The following is a 24,135-nucleotide window of genomic DNA, read 5'->3' as shown; positions in this document are numbered from 1 at the left end:
TGGTATGAACAACATTCTCTTTATAATCATTTACGCAAGTAATTAGAGTTACTTGCCTGGATTTGCTTTCATGAAAGTTGAACTACTGCCACCTAGTAAATTCTTTCCTTTCCTAGCCTGAATGCCCTCACGCTCCGAATCTACAATAAAACCAAAATCTTAATCAGATTCTCAACTCTCGTTCCTGGAACGATCACTCTATACGATAACTCGACTATATCTTTGACTCGAGCATACGAATATAGCTTATACATATAAGCATATAGCACATAGCATATAGCATATCCCTTTTTCATAACTTTATATCCTAACAATCGAAGCACACTTGTTTATCCTTAGCTATTTCTCAAATCATACTATTATAACTCATACGAGTACAAGATTTATTCACAACCAAACATTTACGTCTGTAACTATCACTTATATCTTTTAAAATCAATCAACTTAGTTCCCTTTTTCTTTTGTTCCTTAATTCGAACCACATATTACAATCAAGCAAACAAATTTATAGATATTCACTATACATCTTCAATCATCCTTTTGATCATAAAAACCAAGTTTTTGACTTTTAATCCCTATGGCCTATTCGGCCTTATCACACAAAATTAACCAAATACTCACTTTAATTCACACACACACACAACTCATTCAAAACTATTAAAGAATCATTCTCCTTTCTTTTAATCATAAAAATTCGAACCATAATTATATGTATACAATCAAAACTCTCAAAATTACACCATGCATCCTTAATCATAGCATAATCTAACATCTCTTATATCAACAATAATTCGAACCAAATCATACATACATGCTCGCATGCAAACACTTCATTTTCATCAAGTAAGCCAACTAAGTTTCTCAACACAATCGAATTTCACCTAAATCACAACATGCATCCATTTATCCATCAAATTAGTCCCTTTTAACTCAATTCCTATCGGCAAAAACTCAAATTTACATCTCAAGGACAAATCAATGACATGCATATCTTGATCATCTTTAAAACTAGCATGCAATCACTTTTAGGCCATACAAACTTAGTGTTTACCAAGATTATCTCACAAAAAAATCAATTTCCTTTCTTATTAACACAAAATCCAAACCTATATTTAGCATGCAACAACAATTTCATTCCTTTTTAATTCATTAACCAATCCAAATTATTTTAAACAAGTTAACTCAATCAACAACTTTAAAGATCAAGACCATTCGGGTTTTTCAAAAACAAAACATGCAAATTGATATCCTTAGTCTTTAAATCACAAATCAACCTATATTTCAACATCAAATCAATAACTCATGCATTTCAATACAATCAACTTGATTTCTTAAAATAGTAAGGGCCATTCAGCCTTTTAATCAAAACACCACATACAAACACAAATATTTGATTTTAAGGTTCTAGAGCTCAGTTTTTAACATTATAGCTCACCACCGGTTCACCGGAGTTCATCACCGGTGGCGGTGGCATCTCGGTGGTGCCCCCATTCGGGGGTTTCCAACCATCAACCACCCATTTACACAAGTAAGACACACATGCAAACACACATCCTTATTCAAAACACAAACCCCTTTTTGTTTTCATGAAAGCCGAACTCAAAAACCACCAAACTCAACTTTGATCTCTCCCAAAAACTTAAAAATAGTTACATGCATGAATACAAGTGGATATCTCTATTCCTCACACAATCAGGGTTTTATACCCGAAAATGAGTGAAGAACAAGTGAGAGAGAGTGAAGAGAGAGAAAGTACCGAGAGGGAGAGAGAAATCCGAGAGAGAGAGAGAGAGAGAAAGAAATGAGAGAAAAGAGAGAAAGAAAAGAGAGAAGGAAGAGAAGGGCTCGGGAAGAAAAAGAAAAGAGAAGAAGGTGGGGTGATTTTATATTAGCAAGGGAGGGTAATATGGTAATTAAGTTATTGTTTAATTTGATTCTCTTTTTATCCTTAAAAGAAAATAGAGTTAATCTGCAAATGCTTCTCTCAGAAAGATGAAATTGCCTTGAATAAAAATCTTTAACACGTAGATCTCGAAATTAGCTTTCCAATCATTACTCATAATGAATTTTTGAGCGAACGGTTGATTTTATATGAATTTCGCAAACTTGCTTTAACAAATACATTTTCCACATAAAATCAATTTAAAAATGCAAAGACCAACAATTAAATTCACTCATCATTTTTAAAAAGTCTCTAGGACCATTACGAAGATAACAGAACAAATCCCATGTTTTTATTTTACTCGAATTGTAATAACCCCAATTTTTGGAAATTTTTGAAACCCTTATGAATAGTGATTTTGCAGATGATGCTGAATGAGAAAACTTTTCATGCCACACTATGTAGGGGTTCTGTTATTGATCTTCTGGGATATTATTAGTACTCCATGTGGTATATAAGTGTATGTAAAGATCGTCAAAATCCAATTCCGAACACTTTGATTTTTCCCGGAAATTCACTAGATACGGAAAGAATTGAGTATAAGGTAACAGGATAAAAAGGATTTAAATTAAAGGATATTAAGAGAGGATCATAAAAGGAATATAATATATTGAGAAAGGTTAAGGGAACCTAAGTAATAAGATCCCGGGTATGATCCCTCAAACGATAAACGAAAACGAAAGTTAAGCGAACCGTATAACAGATCAGCGGTCATTAGGCAAACAATTAGGAAGTTAATCAAAGGGATTAGAGAGGACGATGTCACCCAACCAATGAGAAGAGGACAAAGAGGGAAAGATGACATCATAGCATGACATAAGCATGACAAGGGGTTTTGTTTTGTTGGTTGATTTTGGACCATGTAAAATTTATCATGGTAAAAAGCTAAAACATTTTCCAAGGAAAAAAGGAGAAGCAACCAAGCAAATATCATAAAACACAAAAATTAGAAGTTGACTTTCCCATTTCAAGAAGAAAGCTCTCGGCTAAAACAAACCCAGCAACTTCAAACTGCCATATCTCCTTCAATACTCACTCAAATGTTGTGTTCTATAGCTCGTTGGAAAGGTATTGAGATGTCCTACAACTCTTGTTCACAAGTCTCTTCCAAATAAGCATGGTAAGATCCTCATTTTTACAGTTCTTTAAATCGGACTTTTAGAAACTTCAAAGCCTAACTTTGTGTTCTTGATTTCTTTGGAAAGATCAAGCTTGTAGGAGGCTCTCTAAGGCTTCCTAGCAACTTAACACCTCCCAAGGAAGGTATAAATCTTCACACCCTTTAGTAATAATTTTGAATGTTGAAGTTTTGAGATGGTTTGGATGGATGAGTAGTAATTTGAATGATAAGCATGATTCGAGCTTAATTGTTAAGTAGTTTAGTTGAATTTGGAGATGTTATAATATATGATTGGATTGAGATCCTTGAGCTTATTATGACTGAAATCAGTAGCATTGATGTGTATCTTGAGTTGTTGTTGATTGGTAGTTGGATTGATATGATTTGGAATGGTAAAAATTTGGGAAATCGCGTAAATATAGCCGTCGTAATGTCCGATTTACTTTAGACTGCTTTTGTTCATAACATTAGGACCCCAGAACTCCCTGCTAGGTTTTGACCATTGCCATGTTTAGATAGTTCATGTTACGAGCTTCATTTTGATATGTGGTTCGTTTGATTCCGATGTATGGTTTAGGAGAAACGGCCGTTTTAAGTAACGACGTTTCGCGAACGAACCATTACCCCTCGCCTTACTTTGAAACCTTGGTTAAAGACCTTAAAGGACTAATTGGAGTAGGAATCAATTATGTAAAGTGTATTAGACAGTTGGTAATATACTCGCAAAAGAATCGCCTTAAAACCCTTAATGGTTAATTTATTAAAAATGATGGAGCCGAGTATACTCGAGCGACTTAAGTAAACCGTTAAGCACGAAAGCGAACGTTAGGACTCTAAATGGTTAAAGTCTAGTTTCTTAAGCGACCGGGGTTTAATTTCGACTTATGTTGTTGTTCATAGGTTATCGGACCCACTCTAAGCTTAAGTCTATCCGGGAGCACTCAGGCAAGTTTTCTACCCGTTATACTGTTGTTGTGATGTATATATGTATATGCATTATCTTGTGATAGATGCATGTTGGTTAATTAGCAAATTTTGCGATATATTGAAGCATGCTGATATGGTATATATATGCATGCCTGTTTCATATTCTTGCCATATATATATCTGTTGGTTCAGTTGATAATACCTATGCTAGAGAATAGCGGTAATTTGCATATACCCTTAGTATAGGGACCCAAAGGTGAAAACATTTTCTAAAACCGGGAGTCGAGGATCCCGAGTAGATTTTATATATATATATATGGTTATAGTTTTCAAAACTATTAATCGAATAAGGTTTATTCGATAACTTTATTTTATTATTGAATATTATTTCGAATATTCATCCGAGGACTTATGACTCCTTTATTTTATTATTGAATATTATTTCGAATATTCATCTGAGGACTTATGACTCCTTTATTTTATTATTGAATATTATTTCGAATATTCATTCGAGGGCTTATGACTCAGCTTATTTTATTTATTGAATATTATTTGAATATTCATTTGAGGATCTATGACTCTGATTATTTGCTGAGATATATTCTTTATTTTATTAAAGAATAAGGTGTCGATAATGAAACTCACTTTTGATTATTCAAATAAAGATAGTACTTTCGTATAGGTATATCTTTGGTTATTTAATATTCATTTCAAGTATAAGTTTTAAAACTTCTACTTCAATTATTTTTATAAAGATTATTCTTTATGGGAATATTATTTAAATAATAATATTCAGATATTTTCTAATATATTGGGACTGATTTATTTTGTTAAATCAGCATCACTCCAAACATTCTTAAAAATGTTTTGCGAGTCTTCAAAATGATTTTTAAAAGTTAGAGCGGATCCCAAAACTCATTTTTATATTTAAGATCCTCCTTTCGAAGGGGATTTAAATACTCGCTCAAAACCTGAGGGATCCGGCTCTGTGGTCTGTTTTATATTCGCAACAAGGTTGCTGTTTTGATAAATGAAATGATTACTTACCCAACACTCGGGAAGTAAAATTCTTGGAACAAGTTAATCCATTAACAGGCATCGCCTGGGAAATATCGGTGAGTTTTCCTTTCCAACTAGATACGACTTCTTGGTGGAGCCGTATCAACAAGTTTCTACTTGGGGAAAGGGGGAACGAGCTTTACGTTTGAGAGTCATGGATTTCATCTGAACTAGGAGTGGCGTAAGTGGTCGAGTAGCGCCGGCCCAGCCTTATTATATTGGCCCAAATGGCCTGGAAGTTCCGCTAAGGCGGTCCATTCCTTAGGAGTTCAGTGTTCGGTTGACAAGTAAATCCGACAGGTTCTCCTCTACATGTAGAAAATGGTGGGGTTGCACTACTACGACTGATCATCGTAAGTGGTCTTCCTGGCGCGGAAAACTCCCGTAATGAGTTCATCATCCAATTGGATATTTCTGCAACACTACCCAGAGCACTTCGATAGAAAGGCTACGGTTGGGCGATTGTTGAGTGTTGGCAGAGTCAAGTTTTCAAAATGATGTTTGCATCAAATGGAGTATCTCGTAACTTCATTTTATTTTGATGATATTTTAAACATTTAATCTATTCAAATCTGGTCTTGTAGTCTCATCTATGTGATGAACTTTTGAAACTAATTATAACTTGAACGGTGGTAGTTCAAGTAGTATTTGGAAAAGATATAAGTATATTGGAGTATCTTGTAACTTCATCTTTTAAACTTGTATCTAGTAAATGATTTTCTTATGCATGACAAAGATTTTCAGAAAAATGTTGAGACAAGGTTAGATATATGAGATCACCTTGCAACGATATTTTTATACAGTTATACACTGGAACTCTGTGTGTATTATGCATGGAAGAGGACTTCCAATATTTTGAAAAGTATATATGTATATATATACTAAATATTTTGCGACTTCATCGCATTAAGATATCAACTTGGTTCATTTCTTTTGACCAAGACTTTCATGAGTACTATGAGAAGGCTCATATATTGTTAATCATTATACATATTATTTTGGTGGGCTTGCTGCTCACCCTTGCTTTCTTCTTTTCATCACACGACAACAGATAGAAAAGATGAACAGGACCAAGCTCTCGATTGGCGAGCGGATAGGAAACGTTACGCAGTTTCCTATAGGCGTTGATGTCGCTGTAGGTGAGGTAGGAACTACCAATAGGCTAGGCTTTCAACTTTCAATGTACCAGATTTATGTATATTTATGAATTGTAATAATGGCAAAGAAAATGTAAATTTATTCAGAAAACCTTTTAAGGTGTATTGGCAGATAATTGTGGAATAAAATGACTTGTGATTATTTTTGGATGTTCATCTCTGAGACTATAACTTGTGGTGTGTGTGTTTATTGTGGGGTCACAGTACAGAGTAGTTGATTAATTATTAAGATTGGGTGTTATTAAGGGAAATGGAACTCGTGACAACCCGGATCCCCGACCCCGGATTTGGGGGTGATACAGAAGTGGTATCAGAGCTAAGCGTTATAAACCTCAGAGATGATGTGACGTTAAGATAATAACTAAGATAATAAGAACTCTTGCCAAGTTCATAGTCGGACTACCTAACGTAGTACTGACAGTTAAAACCCTTACGGGAATCCTTATAAATATCGTGATAGAAGCGTAGTTCGTTATCGTATATGGTAGCGGGACTCCGAACCCTGAGGTTGAGGAGCAACAACGCGATGATGTTTTATTACTTATTGGAGATCAGATTATGGATCTGATAGAGCGTCCTAACGCAGGACCAGATGATGTTCATATTGAGGATGTAGCGGTTGAGGATGCTGTCCTAGAAGGGATTGTTGCTGAGGAGGATCACGTGGAGGATCCTGACAAGAATGAATAAAGGACCACTGTGGAATTGATAACCATGGTTAGAGCGACTACCAGAAGTAGGATTGGTCGATCACTACCGGAGGTTCGTTCAAGTTTGTAAAGATAGTAGCCCCTTTAACGCGGCTTACTCGTAAGACTGAGAAGTTTGAATGGACAGAGAAATGCGAGAACAGCTTTTAAGAACTGAAGCAAAGATTGGTGACAGCCCCTATGATGGCATTGCCGGATGGAAAAGAAGATTTTGTGATTTGTAAGTGACGCTTCGCATAAGGAATTAGGGTGCTTCTTATACAGCACAGCAAGATAATCGCGTCCGCGTCAAGACAATTAAGGGAATATAAAATTCGATACCCTCACCCATGAGCTTGGGCTCGTGGCAATAGTTTTGCCCTAAATATTGGAGGTACTACTGGTATGGATAGAAGTGCGAGATTTACACAAACCATAGGAGCTCTAGTACATTTTTTTTGCGTAGAAAGAGCTCAACATGCGCCAGAGAAGGTGGTTAGAGCTAATCAAGGATTACAATTATGAGATTCTTTATCATTCGGGGAAAGCCAATGTGGTGGCTGATGCCCTTAGTAAAAAGGAGAGACTCAAGATGATAATGTCTTTGGGAGAGTTTATAAGAGATTTTGAGAAAATGGAAATAGAAGTGAAGGTAACCGGAGCCGGTACCGAAAAGCTGTTTGAGATTGCAATACAGCCCGAATTATTGGAAAAGAACATATTGTGCCGAAAAAAAAAGTGATGAATGAAGGCAGAGAGCCAACAATTAGATACAAGATTAATACCGAGAAAGATGATAAAGGAATAATGAGGTATTCCTACAGAATTTGGGTTCCAAATGTTCAAGAGCTTAAAGATGAGATCTTAGATGAAAGTCATAGTTCAAGGAATAAGATTTAGGGCAAACCCTGAATGTGATAGTCAGGGAGGTTGCCATTAAGAAAGAAGGAGCCCATCACATAATGAAGTGGAAAACAAGGATTTTTAACGTATAAGATAGCCCCAAGTATGGGAGAAGGATGAAACATTTCATACTAAGGAAACAGAAAGTCGAGTAAGGAAAGGAGACCCGTTACGGTACTCCTATACGGAAATTCATGGACCTGTCTAAACAGAACTTATACTTTATTCCCAACCACCACCTTGAGGGAAACAATGTAGTGGGAAATTCTTTCAGGACCTTTAAGTCGCTAAGCTCTCAGAGTTCCAAGGAACGAGCTGACCCAGCCGAGGCAAGAGCCTGGATAAAGGAAATAGAGGAATCATTTGAGATTCTGAATGATTGACGAATCACAAAAGACTGTTTTTGTCACTTACCCTCCTAAGAGAGAGATCACCCGCTGGTGAAAGGCCAAGGAAGGCACGAAGCAAGAGATTATAATAAACTGATTTAAGTTCAGTCAATTGTTTTCGGGAAAGTAATCCCAAGGTTATGGAGATAGTGTAAAAGCTTTAGAGTCAGAACAAAGGCAGACGAGTATGATGAATTGTGAATTTAAGTTGTAAAAGTTGTCAAGATTCGTTCTAAGGACACGAATCCAGAATGACGGGATGTTTGAAATCAATGCTTATGTTGTGTTGGTTCAAGAAATAATGATAAGAGAAAGGAAAATAAAAAGAAACTGAAGTGGAAAGGAATATAAAGGCAATAGAGTTTGAGGTATGATAAGGGAGTTGGGTATGAGGAAACCCTAAAGACTCGTAGCAATAGAAATAGAAAAGTATGCATTCGTCAGGATGAGGGTGATTCACCATGAGTTAAAATTGATGGTTGAGGGCATAAGAGATACATATATTTTATCCCTTGTGAGTTGGGAGGATTCGAGGAAACCTTGAGATAATTCGAAGGATAAATAATGAGACGCGGATAGACTGAGGAGACAAGGAAGTAAGAAATTAGGAAAATTAAGATCGGTGGCTTGATACCCAGAAAGGGAGACGCCAGGTATGAAAGATATCCCAACATTGAGGCGACTGTTGAGATAAACAACAAAAGTATATAAGGAATTATTAAGAAGAGGTTCACGTTGAACACGACCAATATCTTCCAGAACATCCTTGTTATCGTTACCAAATTAGGCAAGAAAACCGGATAACCGTTGTTATCTTTTGGAGGCCATATTGATTGACCTCATTTTGAATACAGATGTTATTGTAAAATTAGGCATATACTATCGAGGTGGGAATGATTGAATAAGACACCCTCATCAGGGATATATGACTTGATTTATCCATGGAAGGATGTATGTACCTTTTTAAAGGTGGAATTAAGGATAGAACATCGGTAACTTAAAATGAATCCTAGGGGAATGCCTAAAGGTTGGCATTTCACCCTTAATAGGGATAGTATGAGTTTTGACAGTATGAATTGGAAAGGATTAAGGTAATAACAACCTTTAAGAATCAGTGGAGAATTTTTTTTTTTCCAGAAGTATATAGACAATGATTCTGGTATTAATAAATGGTATCTTGATATGCCCTGTATCTAGGGAATACAGGAGGAACGATTCAAGGATAACCTTAGAGGTTTTACAAGGAGAAAGGTAATATTCAAAATTCTCAAGAATAGAAATGTTGTTAAAGGAAATATGATGTAATTATAATGATGCCAAGTGGGGCACGTGTTAAACCACGAGAAAGTATGGATCGAACCAGTAATGGTCGAAATTATTCAGGGCAATTAGGATTTAAGATAAAAAGATGTTCTAAGTATGATTAAAAGTCAGTCATGACAGTGATTAACCTCTAAAGGCTGAGGCAATAACTTATGGAAAAATGGTGATAATTTTTTTATTTTACTCATCAGACTTTAAGGAAAACATCTTCACATAAGCTGTGATTGAAATGAGGTGGAAAATTATTTAGAGGTGGTTAAAATGACATTGACTGTAAGGAAATTTTACTATCAGGAAAGGCCAAAGAGGTGACCGACACTTTAAAGGTAAGAGGATAATTATAGGCGCTTGTGCCAAAAGTATACTGTGATAATGGTTAAAGCTATGAAGGTTGTATTATGGTTTGGAAGATTGACATTCCTTCTGATGACTGTGCAATACCCAACCGTAATAGTAGTTGGTAAAGGTTTAATTCGTGTAATCGCCATGAGCGGGCTATCTATCTCAGAAGATACTATCTTGAGATAAGCCAGGACCATGTTTCAAAAAGGACTAGACGAACCCTTGAGTTAAGTCTTCTATTTAAGGCATACGATTAAGAATGGTATTAACCTGCTATCGTTGCTTTGATTGAAACTCTTCTGCAATTTTATCTGCTTCATGTCATGTATGTATGTCAGGATCAGGAGTGTTCTTCATGAATCTTGAATGGTGATTATGTTACCTCCTTAGAAGAATTTTATACGACATGTATGGACTCCGTATGATTAGATATTAAGATTTCATGGAAAATGAATGACGACAGTAGGTCAGTAGTGGACCATAGTAGTGCAGCAATGATTCTGCGAGTAATGAGCTGATTACAACCGTGAGAGTTGTATTGGAATGGATGTTGAGATTGAGTACCACTAATCGGGTCGTGGTAGTGTATAAGTTATCATTGATGGACTAATTAGTAGAGTATCTACCTATTGAATATTTATTCCCTCTTATGAAAAGAGAGTCGTATTACTATATGAGGAAGGTTGCGGTGCAAGCATAGAATTCTAGTAACGATGATGTCTAGAATGAGATCCTAGATTCGAGTTTCGATATCGAGGGAGTTTCAAAGGTGATTGTGTATAAGCTCGAGGAAGAGCATGGGTCCATAGAATGATGGACGGAATGGCGAAAATATTTAGGCATGTGAAATACGATGCTATAATACTCGATGTTGATATAAATACATATATGTTTTGTTCTCCTATGACAGACCTCTATAGTTCAGAGGTAGATTCCAAGCCAGATATTTTATGGCAATTTTTTTTTTCTTCGTATATATAATTCTCTTCAGTTCGTTCTTTTCTCTTCTTTTCATTTCATATAAACTGAGAAGAACAACCCTTCTAGAAGGGGAGGTATTGCCGAATGACTATCTATCTGTGTGATAGAAGCCGAGTAGGATACCAGCTATTGTTTAATTGCTTGTCAAGTACTAAAGGCTGGCCACCTTCTGTACTAACTATGCGATATAACAAGTGTTCATGATCATAGTGATCTCTCAATAAATTTTTTTACTTCTATATGAAGGATTAAGCTTTCGAAGATAGAAGCAGCTGAAAAAGGAGTAGTAAAGTTATGGTGGTATTCGGAATGGAAACACATTCGTGATACTAAGGTTGACGTGGTTATTAAAAGGTTTAGAACGCTAACTAGCAAAAGTATAACCAGTATAATATTAGGAACGGAAGGTAGTAGCGATTACGAACTGGAAAAGAATGGGTATTGAGAAGCAAAAGCTATAATGCTAGAAGCTATGATGAGAGCCGGTGCAATAGACTTGAAAGAATTTGGAATGATCAATTAACGCGGATTAAGTTATCTTACCACAATAGATCATATGTCGTTATTGAGATGTCGCCTTATGAGATCCTTGAGGGAAGACAATGTCGATCTCCCCTATGTTAGGATGAAGTTGCAGAGCGCAAGATGCTCAGACCAGTAGTGGCCCAAAGGACCAAGGATATGATAGATCTAATCGGAGGACGGCTGGTAGTAGCCCAAGATGGACATGATAAATATGTCGATTTGACACGAAAGGACAAAGAATAGGAAACAGGGGACCTAGTGTTGTTATAGGTATTTCCTTGGAAAGGAAAGATGAGGTTCGGAAAGAAATGAAAGCTAAGTCCACGAATTGTTGGACCCTTGGATATATTAAGACGTATTGGGAGGATAACATATGAGCTAGCCCTAACCCCGAACATGTAGCAGGTCGTAACGTGTTTCACGTATCAATGTTAAGGAAGTGTAATTCAGATGCCAGAAAAATAGGGGCATATGAGCGCATAGACATGCAACCCGACGTAACCTATATGGAGCAACCAGGAAGGGTTATAGAGTGAAAAGGAACAAGTGCTTAGGAGAAGGGTTATCAAACTATTCAGAGTTTGATGGAAGAACCACAATGTGGGAAAATTTACTCGAGAGTTAGAAAGTGCAATGCTAAGAGAGTATCCCTATTCATTTTCTATCTGATTCCGGGACGGAATCCTTTTAAGGAGGGGAGACTGTAATAACCCCAATTTTTGGAAATTTTTGAAACCCTTATGAATAGTGATTTTGCAGATGATGCTGAATGAGAAAACTTTTCATGCCACACTATGTAGGGGTTCTGTTATTGATCTTCTGGGATATTATTAGTACTCTATGTGGTATATAAGTGTATGTAAAGATCGTCAGAATCCAATTCCGAACACTTTGATTTTTCCCGGAAATCCACTAGATACGGAAAGAATTGAGTATAAGGTAACAGGATAAAAAGGATTTAAATTAAAGGATATTAAGAGAGGATCATAAAAGGAATATAATATATTGAGAAAGGTTAAGGGAACCTAAGTAATAAGATCCCGGGTATGATCCCTCAAACGATAAATGAAAACGAAAGTTAAGCGAACCGTATAACAGATCAGCGGTCATTAGGCAAACAATTAGGAAGTTAATCAAAGGGATTAGAGAGGATGATGTCACCCAACCAATGAGAAGAGGACAAAGAGGAAAAGATGACATCATAGCATGACATAAGCATGACAAGGGGTTTTGTTTTGTTGGTTGATTTTGGGCCATGTAAAATTTACCATGGTAAAAAGCTAAAACATTTTCCAAGGCAAAAAGGAGAAGCAACCAAGCAAATATCATAAAACACAAAAATTAGAAGTTGACTTTCCCAATTCAAGAAGAAAGCTCTCGGCTAAAACAAACCCAGCAAATTCAAACTACCATATCTCCTTCAATACTCACTCAAATATTGTGTTCTATAGCTAGTTGGAAAGGTATTGAGATGTCCTACAACTCTTGTTCACAAGTCTCTTCCAAATAAGCATGGTAAGACCCTCATTTTTACAGTTTTTTAAATCGGACTTTTAGAAACTTCAAAGCCTAACTTTGTGTTCTTGATTTCTTTGGAAAGATCAAGTTTGTAGGAGGCTCCCTAAGGCTTCCTAGCAACTTAACACCTCCCAAGGAAGGTGTAAATCTTCACACCCTTTAGTAATAAGTTTGAATGTTGAAGTTTTGAGATGGTTTGGATGGATGAGTAGTAATTTGAATGATAAGCATGATTCGAGCTTAATTGTTAAGTAGGTTAGTTGAATTTGGAGATGTTATAATATATGATTGGATTGAGATCCTTGAGCTTATTATGACTGAAATCAGTAGCATTAATTTGTATCTTGAGTTGTTTTTGATTGGTAGTTGGATTGATATGATTTGGAATGGTAAAAATTTGGGAAATCGCGTAAACATAGCCGTCGTAATGTCCGATTTACTTTAGACTGCTTTTGTTCATAACATTAGGACCCGAGAACTCCCTGCTAGGTTTTGACCATTGCCATTTTTAGATAGTTCATGTTACGAGCTTCGTTTTGATATGTGGTTCGTTTGATTCCGATGTACGGTTTAGGAGAAACGGCCGTTTTAAATAACGACGTTTCGCGAACGAACCATTACCCCTCGCCTTACTTTGAAACCTTGGTTAAAGACCTTAAAGGACTAATTGGAGTAGGAATCAATTATGTAAAGTGTATTAGTCAGTTGGTAATACATTCGCGAAAGAATTGCCTTAAAACCCTTAATGGTTAATTTATTAAAAATGGTGGAACCGAGGATACTCGAGCGACTTAAGTAAACCGTTAAGCGCGAAAGCGAACGTTAGGACTCTAAATGGTTAAAGTCTAGTTTCTTAAGCGACCGGGGTTTAATTTCGACTTATGTTGTTGTTCATAGGTTATCGGACCCACTCTAAGCTTAAGTCTATCCGGGAGCACTCAGGCAAGTTTTCTACCCGTTATACTGTTGTTGTGATGTATATATGTATATGCATTATCTTGTGATAGATGCATGTTGGTTAATTAGCAAATTTTGCGATATATTGAAGCATGCTGATATGGTATATATATGCATGCCTGTTTCGTATTCTTGCCATATATATATCTGTTGGTTCAGTTGATAATACATATGCTAAAGAATAGCGGTAATTTGCATATACCCTTAGTATAGGGACCCAAAGGTGAAAACATTTTCTAAAACCGGGAGTCGAGGATCCCGAGTAGATTTTATATATATATATATATGGTTATAGTTTTCAAAACTATTAATCGAATAAGGTTTATTCGATAACTTTATTTTATTATTGAATATTATTTCGAATATTCATCCGAGGACTTATGACTCCTTTATTTTATTATTGAATATTATTTCGAATATTCATCCGAGGACTTATGACTCCTTTATTTTATTATTGAATATTATTTCGAATATTCATTCGAGGGCTTATGACTCAGCTTATTTTATTTATTGAATATTATTTGAATATTCATTTGAGGATCTATGACTCCGATTATTTGCTGAGATATATTCTTTATTTTATTAAAGAATAAGGTGTCGATAATCAAACTCACTTTTGATTATTCAAATAAAGATAGTACTTTCGTATAGGTATATCTTTGGTTATTTAATATTCATTTCAAGTATAAGTTTTAAAACTTCTACTTCAATTATTTTTATAAAGATTATTCTTTATGGGAATATTATTTAAATAATAATATTAAGATATTTTCTAATATATTGGGACTGATTTATTTTGTTAAATCAGCATCACTCCAAACATTCTTAAAAATGTTTTGCGAGTCTTCAAAATGATTTTTAAAAGTTAGAGCGGATCCCAAAACTCATTTTTATATTTAAGATCCTCCTTTCGAAGGGGATTTAAATACTCGCTCAAAACCTGAGGGATCTGGCTCTGTGGTCTGTTTTATATTCGCAACAAGGTTGCTGTTTTGATAAATGAATTGATTACTTACCCAACACTCGGGAAGTAAAATTCTTGGAACAAGTTAATCCATTAACAGGCATCGCCTGGGAAATATCGGTGAGTTTTCCTTTCCAACTAGATACGACTTCTTGGTGGAGCCGTATCAACAAGTTTCTACTTGGGGAAAGGGGGAACGAGCTTTACGTTTCAGAGTCATGGATTTCATCTGAACTAGGAGTGGCGTAAGTGGTCAAGTGGCGTCGGCCCAGCCTTATTATATTGGCCCAAATGGCCTGGAAGTTCCGCTAAGGCGGTCCATTCCTTAGGAGTTCAGTGTTCGGTTGACAAGTAAATCCGACAGGTTCTCCTCTACATGTAGAAAATGGTGGGGTTGCACTACTAAGACTGATCATCGTAAGTGGTCTTCCTGGCGCGGCAAACTCCCGTAATGAGTTCATCATCCAATTGGATATTTCTGCAACACTACACAGAGCACTTCGATAGAAAGGCTACGGTTGGGCGATTGTTGAGTGTTGGCAGAGTCAAGTTTTCAAAATGATGTTTGCATCAAATGGAGTATCTCGTAACTTCATTTTATTTTGATGATATTTTAAAGATTTAATCTATTCAAATCTGGTCTTGTAGTCTCATCTATATGATGAACTTTTGAAACTAATTATAACTTGAACGGTGGTAGTTCAAGTAGTATTTGGAAAAGATATAAGTATATTGGAGTATCTTGTAACTTCATCTTTTAAACTTATATCTAGTAAATGATTATCTTATGCATGACAAAGATTTTCAGAAAAACGTTGAGACAAGGTTAGATATATGAGATCACCTTGCAACGATATTTTTATACAGTTATACACTGGAACTCTGTGTGTATTATGCATGGAAGAGGACTTCCAATATTTTGAAAAGTATATATGTATATATATACTGAATATTTTGCGACTTCATCGCATTAAGATATCAACTTGGTTCATTTCTTTTGACCAAGACTTTCATGAGTACTATGAGAAGGCTCATATATTGTTAATCATTATACATATTATTTTGGTGGGCTTGCTGCTCACCCTTCCTTTCTTCTTTCATCACACAACAACAGATAGAAAAGATGAACATGACCAAGCTCCCGATTGGCGAGCGGATAGGAAACGTTCCGCAGTTTCCTATAGGCGTTGATGTCGCTGTAGCTGAGGTAGGAACTACCAATAGGCTAGGCTTTCAACTTTCGATGTACCAGATTTATGTATATTTATGAATTATAATAATGGCAAAGAAAATGTAAATTTATTCAGAAAACCTTTTAAGGTGTATTGGCAGATAATTGTGGAATAAAATGACTTGTGATTATTTTTGGATGTTCATCTCTGAGACTATAACTTGTGGTGTGTGTGTTTATTGTGGGGTCACAGTACAGAGTAGTTGATTAATTATTAAGATTGGGTGTTATTAAGAGAAATGGAACTCATGACAACCCGGATCCCCGACCCCGGATTTGGGGGTGTTACACGAATGATTTTATAAAAATGCGCGAAGGTAAATTAAACCTTTATTTAAATCACGTAATTCCTTTAAAATTCACAAAATTGACACAGATCACACAGTCATGCATACAGTCAAGCAATCACATATATACAGTCACATAACAACTCAGGTCTGATCATATAATTTATCCCTCTTTAATCTTTATCCAATTACGCTTCTCAATATCTTTACCAATCAACACATCACTTAGGACGAAATACTTTATTTACTTATTCATTTCATTCGATCACATAATTAACATTTTATATTCTTTGACTCCATATTAGGACGGGTTCCGTTCTACCTGACGGCCCGACACCACAACTTATCTTTTAAGCTGACTCTTTAAATTGGAACGTTTTTATCCACGCTCCTAAATTCTAGTATACAGATAAGACAAATATTCATCACTTAGTCACATAATTATAATCACATCACATCACATAATTAAATCCTGATCCTGAGATAGTAAATCCTGATATCACTCAAAGATCTGATGATCCACATCGCAGTGGACATTCTTCTGAGCCTATGTTGAGGGGGAGTAACATGATTCAAATCCAGAGACTTCTACAAGTGATTTAACTCAAGAGAGATCAGTACATAGATCATCATACTCTCATTCTTTAAACTCTGATGAGTCAAATACTGATAACAACGGTAACACTGATTCAGGGAGAGCATCAAGAAATGATAATGGTACTAGTCAAAGAAATAACAGAGAGTTCATGGATCAAGGGGGAGGTTCTTCTTCAAGGAGTCAACTTCCATCTGCATAAAAATTTTCTAAATCACACACACCTGACTTAATCATTGGAAACCCTGACAGTGGTGTAAGAACTAGAAAAGCCACTCAAAATGAATTCTCTACCATTCTTTTCTATCTCAAACTGAACCCAAGAAGGTGGAAGAAGCTCTTCAAGATGCTGACTGGGTTACAACAATGCAAGAAGAGCTTAATGAATTTGAAAGGAACAAAGTCTGGACTCTTATGCCAAGACCAAAGAACAGATTTGGAGTTGGCACAAAGTGGGTGTTAAGAAACAAAACTGACAGTGAGGGCATTGTTACAAGAAACAAAGTTAGACTGGTTGCAAAGGGCTATTCACAGCAAGAAGGCATTGATTATGATGAAACTTTTGCTGCAGTTGCAAGACTTGAGGCAATAAGAATTTTTCTAGCCTTTGTTGCTCACAAGAAGTTTAAAGTGTTTCAAATGGATGTAAAGAGTGTATTTTTAAATGGAGAACTTGAAGAGGAAGTTTATATTGAACAGCCTCCAGGGTTCATTGATCAAGAGTATCCAGATCATGTCTAGTTACTGGATAAAGCACTCTATGGATAGAAGCAAACTCCAAGGGCCTCGTATGAAACACTTGCTCTATTTTTGTTAGAAAGTGGGTTCACAAGAGGTACAATTGACAAAACCCTATTTTATAAATACCATGGTAAGGACTTGTTATTAGTACATATATATGTTGATGATATCATTTTTGGATCTACTAATGATAAACTTTGTGAGAGATTTGCAAAGCTAATACAGTCTAAGTATCAAATCAGTATGATGGGAGAATTGAGTTACTTTCTGGGGTTACAAGTTAAACAGAATGATGAAGGGATCTTTATAAATCAATAAAAAATATACCAGAAATTTGCTCAAAAGATTTGGAAAGCAAGACTGCTCAACTGCATCAACTCCCATGGTCACTGCAACCAAGTTAGATTTAAATACTAGTTTTTAGTATATATAACTAACTACAGAGGTATGATTGGCTCACTCCTATATTTAAATGCTAGTAGACATGATATCATGAATGCTACCTGTCTCTGTGCAAGGTTCCAAGCTTATCCAAGAGAAACTCATCTATTAGTTGTGAAAAGAATTTTTAAGTATCTCAAAGGCACCATGAATCTGGGATTATGGTATCCTAGAGATTCATATTTTAAGCTAATTGGATATTCAGATGCTGATTTTGCAGGATGCAAAATAGCCAGGAAAAGCACTTCTGGAAGCTGCCAATTTCTTGGTGGCAGATTGTTTTCTTGGTATATCAAGAAACAAAAGTCAATTTCCACATCAACTGCAGAAGCTGAATATATTGTTGTAGGAAGCTATTGTGCTCAGATTCTATGGATGAAGAATCAGCTAATGGATAATGAGTTAGATAATTATGCTACTCCTGTATATTGTGATAACCAAAGTGCAGAAGCTGAATATATTGCTGTAGGAATATATTACTGTAAGAATCAACTGCAGAAGCTGAATATATTGATGTAGGAAGCTATTGTGCTCAGATTCTATGGATGAAGAATCAGCTAATGGATAATGAGTTAGATAATTATGCTACTCCTGTATATTGTGATAACCAAAGTGCTATTGCAATGACAGGAAACCTAGTGTAGCATTCAATGACTAAACACATCAGCATCAGGTACCATTTCATAAGGGAACATATGGAAGCAAATACAGTGGAATTGGTCTTTGTTCCAACAGATCAGCATATAGCAGATATATTCACCAAGCCTCTCTGTGAAGCTACTTTCACAATATTGGTGAATGAATTGGGAATGATATCAAGACATTTCTCAAACTCTGATAATTAAGAAATAACTGTTGATATTTGAATCCTGGTATCTTATTATGTGTCACTAATTGTTAGATACTGATCATTGTGTTAAATTCTGATGCCATGATAACATGCATAACTTATATGACTCCTAGCTGAAAGCTGCATGTTAGAACTACTGATTATGCGTATATGCTCTGTTATTAGTTAAACTTGCTTTGACTAATAGATCCTGACAATAGTTGTTAAATTCTGATATTGGTCAAACAAGTGTTGACTGATAAATCCTGATACTAGTGATTAAAATACTGATAATGGTCAAACCATGATTGACTATTATATTTTATTGATTATTTTGAATTTATTCGAAATTAATAGTTGGCATTGCAAGAGAATATAATTTCTCTTGCAAGTTCCATGTCACACATCTTCCATCGTAAGGTGATGAAGAAGCTAGAGGATGACAAGAAGAAGTCCGAGTAGTTAGATTGTTTTAGGGTTTTATGTTTAAAATTCTATTAATCTTGTACTTTTCTTCTAAAATATTAATGAAAATATCTTTTGCCTTCTTTGATTCCTTAAAGTGAATGAATGTTTACTGTCTTGTTTGTGCTTGAATACTTGTGACTGTTAATATTCAAATTAGTACGACATGCTTAATTTCAGACATTTTTCAATAGTGCATGTGAGAAACTAATCTCTGTTTGAGTTCGTATGTTCACTACAGTATAGATTGCGCACATTACAGGATGAAACTAATGTAACAAAAGAAATTTATGAAAGATTTAATTCTAATCTCATGAGAATTACAATCTTTGAGTGTTATGTGCTATCAAAATTCTTTGAAACTTTCTTTTTCTCACCAAGAAAGTTGTCCACACTCAATCTCAAAATCATAAATCTTATATCTCGAATTTCTTCTTACAACTGAAACACTTATATCCATTTCTCAAATATTGCCAAAATCAAGTGACATAGTTCTTGAAATTATGCTCACCACTCAGAAACAACATTAAGTTGGTTAGAGACTACATGTTGAGGTAGATCTTAATGATACTAACAGAGACACAGGGGTTTCATCATTTTTTATTAAAGACCTTGTGAAAGCTTTCAATAAACACATTTAAGTGTTCGTTCTTGGAAAAAGGAACAAGGTTTGAGATCATGGTACATGACAGTAACCTGATCAAATCCTCTTCAATTCAAATGGAGGTTCCCATGATTGGTGAACAACAATTATCATAATGTAACACCCTCCAAATCTGGGGTATAGGTCTGGGGTATTACTACCACTAATTACATTATTAAACCTGTACAATAATTATACAAATATATAATTACCCCTTGATATTACTACTCAGGATTTTTTAAGGTCAAGGTGTGAAATCAAGAACAACTTACTATCTTTATTACAAACACCCAAAAAATCAGTCTTACAAGTCTTCTTTATTACAAACCAGTTATCTACACAAATTTTAAACTAAGTTTCATTTATTCAAACAACATCTACGTCTGTTCCTGCTACACCTGCTCGGGCATCTCAAAACTCTCTTCTGGAATTGGAATTAGCACCCTTGGTGCCAAAGGGTCCCGCCGTCTGATCTGCTTCTTAACTACTTGAGTAGAGATGGGTTTCATTCTCGGCCTTAACTGAAAAACAATGTGAATAACAATAATAGGGGTGAGCCATAATTGCTCAACAAGCCTGTAACATATATATATATAGTGTAAAGATAGAACGTTAAATGAACCGGTAATCTGATTTCTCGTGTAATCACATTTTTCTGCAGGGAATAATGAAGGCCACTATCGGCGAGTACCAAATGAATTAGACTGGACACAAAAACCAACATATGCATTATAACCTGCTAATCAGTCATGATATAACACGGATTTATACCCAACTACATAGACCCACCAACATATAAGGTACCCATGCACTATGGGCTAATAATCAAGGGTCCGGTTCATACCCGGTCCGCATCGTAACCATCTAGTCCATAGATCAGCATCCGAAATAATCAGTATGGTTTTGATGTATCCCAACATCGGAATATCTCAGAGTATATGTATATGTGTTTATAACTATTGGAATATGAATAGAGGATTCAATGAATTAGGAGAAATCAGGAATCGAAATGAAATATGAATAAAGGAACAATAATTGTGTATCAGTGTTTGTGAACAAGAGTTATCAGGGTATAGCTGCCATGGAAATTTGAAAGCAATTCACTATTCTGAACTTAGAATAGGGGAAAAACTTGCCTGGTACACGCTCTGCTCCGGGTAGCTCACAGTTCTCTATCTCTGGCTTGATCCGCCTTGTTGATGTTGAATCTATTAAAGAAAGATACTCGTTTAGTTGACTTACATCATAAGCGTATCTCACACTGAGACCACGTAGCCCTTATCATCTACCCGTACGATTCTATCTGACTCGTATATAAAATATCTAACAAATAGAACTCAAGTAATCACGTAAATCACATAGCACGTAAGTTGTAATAACCCCAATTTTTTTGAGAAATTTTGAAACCCTTATGAATAGTGTTTTTGCTGAACGAGAAAACTTTTCATGCCACGCTATGTAGGGGTTCTGATATTGATCTTATGGGATATTATTAGTACTCTATGAAGTATATAAGTGTATGTAAAGATCGTCAGAATCCAATTCCGAACACTTTGGTTTTTCCCGGAAATCCACAAGATACGGAGAGAATTAAGTATAAGGTAACAGGATAAAAAGGATTTAAATAAAAGGATTATAGGAGAGGATCATAAAAGGGATATAATATATTGAGAAAGGTTAAGGGAACCTAAGTAATAAGATCCCGGGTATGATCCCTCAAACGATAAACGAAAACGAAAGTTAAGCGAACCGTATAACAGATCAGCGGTCATTAGGCAAACGATTAGGAAGTTAATCAAAGGGATTAGTGGGAATGATGTCATCCAACCAATAGAAAGAGGACAAGGAAGGGAGAATGACATCATGAGGATGACATAGGCATGACAAGGAAGGAAGGAGATGTGGTGACTTTTTAACCACACAAAAACCAAGGGCAACTAGGTAATTCACTAAAGCAAACAACAAAAATCAACCAACCAAGCAAATCATTTCATTTCACCAAGCAAAACACAAAAATATCTCTTCTTCTTCTTCAAGCTCTCGGGTTTTTTCTTAAAAAATGGAAGTCCAAGCTCCTCCACTTACTATTTAGCAAGGTAATTATCTAAGCTTCCCCATGGATAGTTACATACTTCCTATAAGTTTAAGCTCCTAATTCCAAGCCAATCTTTTTCTATAAATCATGAAAGAAGATGGTGAATAGTGTTTTCAAGAACTAAAATTTGTGTTCTTGAAGTTTTGTTTAGATTAAGCTTGGATAAGGGCTTTAAAGGTGATTCCAAGCCATTCTCTTGACTCTCCACTCTCCAAGGAAGGTATAAACTACAAACCCTAGCTTTAGTCTTGAGTAATTAGTATTGAATGTGTTTGATATAGCATATGTGAAGCATGATGCTTGATTGGTTGAAGTTTGGTTGAGTTTGTAGAGATTAGTTGGTTTTGTTGCATTGTTGGAGTTGTAAATCTTGGTAATTAGTTAAAGAACCTAAGTAAAGCTTTTAGTTCATGTGAGGAATAGGTATAAATGGTTAATGTGGATTTGTTGGGGCTGTTATTATGTGGTTTGGAGGGATATTGGTTGTATGATTGATTTGGGGTTGATTTGTGGTTGGTATTGAATGGTTTAAAATTGGGAAAACGCGTAAACATAGCCGTCGTAACGTCCGATTTTCTTTAGACTGTTTTTGTGCATAACATTAGGACCCGAGAACCCCCTGCTAGATTATGACCACTGCCATGATTAGATAGCTCATGTTACGAGCTTCGTTTTGATATGTAGTTCGTTCGATTCCGATGCACGGTTTAGGAGAAACGACCGTTTCAAGTAACGGCGTTTCGCGAACGAAACTTTTTCCCTCGCCTTACTTTGAAACATAGATTAAAGACCAAAAAGGGTTAATTAATGTATGAAACATTTATGGTAAGTGTGTTAGGCAGTTGGTAAGACACTCGCGAAGGAATCGCTTTAAAACTCGTAAAGGTTAAATTATTAAAAATGGTGGAGCCGAGGGTACCCGAGTGGCTTAAGCGAATCAGTGAGCGCAAAACAAGCGTTAGAGTCTAAGTTAGTTAAAGTATAGATTTACAAGTGATTTTGGTTTAATTCCAACTTACTTGTTGTTTATAGGTTACCAGACTCGTCCCGAGCCATTCGTAACCCCAGTCGCTCAGGCAAGTTTTCTACCCGTTATACTGTTGTTGTGATGTAAATATATGTATATGCATTATCTTGTGATATTGCATGATTGTTATTAGCAAATTTTGCGATATATTGGAGCATGCTAATATGGTATATATGCATGTCTGTTTCGTAATCTGGTTATCTATCTGTTGATTTCAATGCTTATAGTTGCATAATACCTATGCTAGAAATAAGCAAGTAGTTGCGTATACCCTTAGTATAGGGGATAAAAGGTGAACATATTTCTGAACCGGGAGTCGATGTTCCCGAGTATATATATATATATATATATATATTTATTTATATATATATATATGGATATAGTTTTTAAAACTATTAATCGAATAAGGTTTATTCGATAACTTTAACTTTATTTTATTATTGAATATTATTTCAAATATTATTCGAAGGCGTATGACTCCTTTACATTATTTATTGAATATTATTTGAATATTCATTTGAGGATGTATGACTCCTTTATTTTATTTAATGAATATTATTTATAATATTCATTCGAGGTATTATGACTCAGCTTATTTTATTTATTGAATATTATTTGAATATTCATTTGAGGATCTATGACTCCGATTATTTGCTGAGATATATTCTTTAATTTATTAAAGAATAAGGTGTCGATAATCAAACTTATTTTTGATTATTCAAATAAAGATATTACTTTCGTATAAGTATATCTTTGATTATTTGCTATTCATTTCAAGTATAAGTTTTAATACTTCTACTTCAATTATTTTATAAAGATTATTTTTATGGGAATATTATTTAAATAATAATATTCAGACATTTTCTAAATATTCTGGGGACTGATTTACTTCATTAAATCAGTTTTACTCCAAACACTCTTTAAAGTGTTTTCGAGTCTTTAAAATGATTTTCAAAAGTTAGAGCGGATCCCAAAACTATTTTTA

General features: G+C 35.3%; 1 long non-coding RNA gene across 1 annotated transcript; it reads left to right on the top strand.

The window, feature by feature from the left end:
* The first annotated feature begins 2,917 nt into the window (after window positions 1–2,917).
* Window positions 2,918–23,199, top strand: LOC141711281 (uncharacterized). Its single transcript, XR_012571286.1, has 3 exons — window positions 2,918–3,062; window positions 12,958–13,015; window positions 23,156–23,199. It is a non-coding gene; the product is annotated as an uncharacterized LOC141711281 (long non-coding RNA).
* The last annotated feature ends 936 nt before the right edge of the window (window positions 23,200–24,135 follow it).

The sequence above is a fragment of the Apium graveolens genome, chromosome 3 (assembly GCF_009905375.1).
Source record: "Apium graveolens cultivar Ventura chromosome 3, ASM990537v1, whole genome shotgun sequence".
NCBI classification, from domain to species: Eukaryota; Viridiplantae; Streptophyta; class Magnoliopsida; order Apiales; family Apiaceae; genus Apium; species Apium graveolens.
Note: the sequence above shows the minus strand (reverse complement) of the source record. Positions and strands in the feature narration are given on the sequence as shown.